This window comes from Pongo pygmaeus, chromosome 1, assembly GCF_028885625.2.
Source record: "Pongo pygmaeus isolate AG05252 chromosome 1, NHGRI_mPonPyg2-v2.0_pri, whole genome shotgun sequence".
NCBI classification, from domain to species: domain Eukaryota; kingdom Metazoa; phylum Chordata; class Mammalia; order Primates; family Hominidae; genus Pongo; species Pongo pygmaeus.
This window is the reverse complement of record NC_072373.2, coordinates 55,556,923-55,562,922: the sequence shown is the minus strand read 5'-3', so window position 1 is coordinate 55,562,922 and position 6,000 is coordinate 55,556,923.

The window sequence follows — 6,000 nt, the reverse complement described above, 5'->3', positions numbered from 1 at the left end:
CTTCATGCTAAAAACTCTCAATAAATTAGGTATTGATGGGACGTATCTCAAAATAATAAGAGCTATATATGACAAACCCACAGCCAATATCATACTGAATGGGCAAAAACTGGAAGCATTCCCTTTGAAAACTGGCACAAGACAGGGATGCCCTCTCTCACCACGCCTATTTAACATAGTGTTGGCAGTTCTGGCCAGGGCAATTAGGCAGGGGAAGGAAATAAAGGGTATTCAATTAGGAAAAGAGGAAGTCAAATTGTCCCTGTTTGCAGATGACATGATTGTATATCTAGAAAACCGCATTGTCTCAGCCCAAAATGTCCTTAAGCTGATAAGCAACTTCAGCAAAGTCTCAAGATACAAAATCAATGTACAAAAATCACAAGCATTCTTATACACCAATAACAGACAGACAGAGAACTGGTTTATTTTTCTTAAGGCAAAGTGTTTATTATGAGAATCATCAGCATATACAGCCTAGTAAGGAGTACCTGTCATTGTCATGGATGGACAGACGGCAGTTCGTCATATATAAATCTTAGGAGTGGCTTTGGCAAGTTTAGATCAGTGTCTCAAAGAAATCCAGACCTGGCCCTGTAAAATTAAACTACGAGCAGAGTTTCTCTGGCAGTCAGCCACAAGACTACTTGTTTTAAAATTTTTTATCTTCTACACACACATGCACACATGAGAGAGAAAGAGAGAGAGAGAAGAGTCCATTTTACTTAAGAATTCGTGAAAATATTCTTGATTGATCTTTAGGATAGTTGTACTCTGAATCTGGCCTTAAAAATAGTTCCTACATCTACTTTAATTCTGATAAAGCTTTTACTTTTCCCAAGGCTAGTTTTAGGGGAAAATCACTATGTTGTGGAAACTGCAAAAATTGCTTCTTTTAATGCTCAAGTTTGTGATAAAAATAAGTGTCCTCTTGAATGGAGTCTGCAGCTTTATTTGCAGGTTATATTTTGGAGACATTTTATGCTTCTGTACTGATTAAGTATAGAACCAGAGAAGTTGTATAGAGTGAAGATGCTTAGATTTCTCTCCCTTAAGAATTCAGAAGCCACTGACAGAAGGCAAGAATTTTGTCTTATGTAGCTCTCTGCATCTCGATGAAAGATACAGCTTACCTTCTTTCACAAAGTCAGAAATTGTAGCTTTTTCAAGAGAATGACATAAAAACTACCATAGCTATCTAATTTTAAAATTGTCAATTTAGTCCTGTTTTCATAAATCACAATTTGACCTTTTTAGTTTATAAACACATAGCAAATTACATGAAATAAGAACATAAAATTGTTTCATTTGTTATCTAACTTAGATTAGGAGGACGAAGCAGGATTATGGAGACCTGAATAAAGTCTACTTATTCTTAAGATTAAATCTTAATTTTCTGTATGTATCTGAGCAGTCACAGATTCTCTCGACATTCTTTCTCTTTCCTTGAAAGTTTAAGCCAAATACTCAGTAAGAAATTTCATCCAAATAAAGCAGCAGGTGGAATAATTGGAGCATAGTTAAAAGTAGCATAAGGAGATATAATTTATTATATTTTCAAAATGATAGTTTCTAATCTGCAATTCATTTCTAGTCTTTTCTTTTTTTTTTTTTTTTTTTTTTTTTTTACAATTGTCTATACTTGAGGCTTTTGGAAAACTGATCTATATCCCTTTAAAGGGTTGATGATTTCTACCTCAATATGTGATATTTGAAAGACCACTAAATTTAATGTGTTTTAACATGACCTTCCAAAGACAGTTACGTTACTTTGTCCTGTTAAGTTTTTAATGTCTATATTTAATAATATTATCCTGAATGTCAACATGAGGTTTCTAGAGCAGAGCAAGTTACTATTTACTTAGAGCACATTATAACTGCACTAACTTACTCCCCTTTACCCAAATTCTTATTCTGGAGTGGTGATACTGACATAGGAGGAGGGACTTGACTCTGGAGGTGGGGCTCAGACACTGAAACAAATTGAGGACTAGCTGAAACAGGGCCAGGGCAGAAGCAACTTTCCATAAGAAATACCCACCAGTGTGCCACGACAGCTTACCATGCCATGGCAACACCCAGGAGTTATAACCCCTTTTCATGACAATCACCTGACAACCCAAAAGTTACTACCCCTTCCCTAGAAATTTCTGCATAAACCACCCATTAATCTGCATGTTATTAAAAGCGGGTATAAATATGACTGCAAAACTACCCTGAGCTGCAACTCTCTGCCTATGGGGTAGCCCTGCTCTGCTGGAGCAGTCACAGAGCTGTAACCCTGCCACAGCTGTAACACTGTCTCTTCAACAAAGCTGTTTTCTTCTACTTCCAGCTTGCCCTTGAATTCTTTCCTGGGTAAAGCCAGGAACCCTTGTGGGCTAAGCCTCACTTTGGAGCTTGCCTGCCCTACATTAGTATGTTGAGAACCAGATGTGATCCCCCACACAGTGGGGTCTGTTCAAGGTGAGGAGCCAGCAAAATAAAAGTGGGCAGAAAAGAGAGGCAGCTGTGCCTCCTTCTCACCCATATTTTTTTTTGATAGAGAGATACATGGAGACATAATGAGAAGGATTTTGGTTCTTCACTCAGAAAAGTGAATAAACTTCTTCAGTAGGAGAAAATGACTAGTGTCTTTAGCTTCACATTCCAACAATTGTCCTCATGGTCCCAGGACTTTCTTCCTTGAAATATAAACATATTCCCCCAGGAGGTAAATCTCTCTGTAGTGCTCACTATCCAGTCATAAGTTCCAGGCTTAAGTTTTTTTTTTTTTTTTTTTTTTTTTTGGCACAGGTCCCAAGTTTCAGTAAAACTTTCTTAGAAATCCCTAACAATTCAGAAACATAAAAAATAGTTTTCTCTACAGCATTGCATCTTCTAGGTTGTCATTTTTTGTATCTGTTTGTCTAGCATATTTTGGAACAGTTTTTAAAGCTCTTTTCACTCATATAGGAGTATGACAGATCAGACATCATGGTGGACATGACTATCAAATGTGTTGAATAATTGCATAATTAGCTAAAATCAAGGGGTTGAACAATAATGTTCATAGGGTATTGGTTGATGGCAAGAGACCATCAAGTGTCAGCACTTGGTCCTAGCTACTTCAGCATTTTCGTCACTGAATTAAGCAAATGGTTTTTGTCTGCATAATCATCTTGAGAGTGATTGGTTTGAAAAGTGGCAGAAGAAGAACGGCCTGAGCTATCATTTCAGACCACAGTCCCAGCCTGACAGATCATTCTGAATAATAGTGTGGACATTTACTTTTAAGAACTATCTACTATCATCACATATCGTGGGTAAGAAAAGGAGACAAATTAAGTGCTGTGAGAAATTAACATTTGTTCTATTGGCATGTTTTCCACAGTGAGGCCAATGACTGATCAGAATGTAAATTCCATAAGGATGGAACTATTCCCTTTTAAATGATTTATTCTCATTGCCCACCAAGAATACTTTGTACATAGTAGGCTACTAATAAATATATATTATATGAATGAGTAAATAAATAAACAGTAGCAGAAGAAACTCAGGCAAAGTGACAAAGACTCTAGTATTGTTTGAAGGATGCTGGTGCTTTGACATTACTATTTTTATTATTGTTTGTATTTAACACTTTTGACTTTTCTTATTACATTTGTTTTCTATGATTTTTTATATAATTTTCAATATCCTTTTAATCTCTATATTGCTCCTCCTCTTACTTTAATGAATTACAACTACTGAACTCAATTCTTAAAATACGATGTACCCAGTAATGGGATTGCTGGGTCAAATGGTATTTCTGGTTCTAGTTCCTTGAGGAATCACCACACTGTCTTCCACAATGGCTGAACTAATTTACACTCCCACTAACAGTGTAAAAGTGTTCCTATTTCTCCACATCCTCTCTAGCTTACCCAAAAGGATATAAATCATTCTACTATAAAGACACATGGACACGTATGTTTATTGCAGCACTGTTCACAATAGCAAAGACTTGGAGCCAACCCAAATGCCCATCAATGATAGACTGGATTAAGAAAATGTGGCACATATACACCATGCAATACTATGCAGTCTTAAAAAGGATAAGTTCATGTCCTTTGCAGAGGCATGGATGAAGCTGGAAACCATCATTCTCAGCAAACTAACACAGGAACAGAAAACCAAACATCACATGTTCTCAGTCATAAATGGGAGTTGAACAATGAGAACACATGGACACAGGGAGGGGACTATCACACACCAGGGCCTGTTGAGGGGTGGGGGGCTAGGGGAGGGATAGAATTAGGAGAAATACCTAATGTAGATGATGGGTTGATGGGTGCAACAAACCACCATGGCACATGTATACCTATGTAACAAACCTGCATGTTCTGCACATGTATCCCAGAACTTAAAAGTATGATATATATATATATATATATATATATATATATATATATCAGGCTAATTGTAACTACAAAATAAATATGATGTACCCAAAGGCTTAGTCTTTGGCAGTCTTCTCTCTCTTTACCTTTTCCCTGTATTATGTCATCCTAATCCCTGGGTTTATTTGTTTATTTTTTGTAAAATATTTTATTTTATTTATTATTTATATTCTAATATTTTTACTTATATGCATTTATTGGGTACATGTATCTTTTTGTTACATGCATAGAAAGCAGAATGGTGAAGTCTGGCTTTACCCACCCACATGCTTTAAAATCTGTATCCACATACTTTAAAAACTCTAGCCTTAGCATTGACATTCTTGCAAGTTGGTCCTTAGTCCTTTGTACTCAGACTGTGAAATGCTGAATTTATCATCTTTCTTTCCCAGTATACTCCTTGTCTTATATTTCTTCTTTTGTGACTGTAACCAATCTCTACCTCACTGCACAGGCCCAAAACAATTTTACTTCCATACTCTTCTTTCTCTTAGAGTCTATTTTTCAAAGTCACTCATCCCCTACTTTCCATTGCCCCAGCACTTTGTTATTTCAGATCCATATAATTGAACTATTTTGTCTAGTTTTTCCTACCTTTCTTCTCCACACTTCTGCTAAAGGGATCATTCTAAAACCCAAGTATAATGACACATATCTAATTAAAGTTTGAATTATTAAATTTAATTAATAAACTTAGCTTTCAAGATATTACTCAGATCTTCATACTCTGAATTACATCTTCTTTGAAGTCCTCAGATGTTACTCTCCTTACACATTCTTTGTGTCTGTCAGTAATTCATGTATTCATTTATTAAGTAATCAAACATTCTTTTTTCTCATTAAGCAACATTTAAATGAGAACCTAGTATCGTCCAGTGAATTTAGCTGGGAGATGGGGTTACAGCATGGAACAAAACAATCAGTCTGTTTCTTCAAGGAGTTTGCAATTTAGTGAGGAACATTATAGATAACTAAGTTAAATAATTAGAAATGTAATAAGGGACATAAAGAAGAATTATAGAGTACCTATAATAGGAGTCCTTGATAAAGTCTGTGAAGTAAGGCGTAGTTTCCCTGTAGAAATAAAGTGTGTTCTAAGCCATTAGTAACTAGGAAAAGTGAACTAGGTATGGAGGGGAAACATCATTCTAAGATCTCTCTCACATCTAAGAGATGGTGAGAAGAGTCCGAGACAGGAAGAAATTATGGTGTTTCCACAGAGGGGAGAAAAGGGAAAAGTGGCAACTGGCCATCCATGTCATACTCTACCGTATCTCCCTTTCCTCATTTTTTTTGTGTGTACGTCATCTTTCGATACTCATTCAGAATGCCACCACCTCCTCTACAGCCACTGACTTTGATTTTTACCTCCTTCGTTTGTGCTCTTAAACCCCCTGTTAAGACTTCTCTCATAAAATGTATCTTGCATTTGCTGGAATGAACTACTTGTGTTCTTGAGTTTCAGCACAGAGCTTGGCACATCACATAGTGGAAGTTAACAAATCTTTGTTGGGTGAAAGAATGAATGAATGAAAACTGAGCAGAAGGTTAAGATGTAGTAAATGTGGGCACTGTGGAC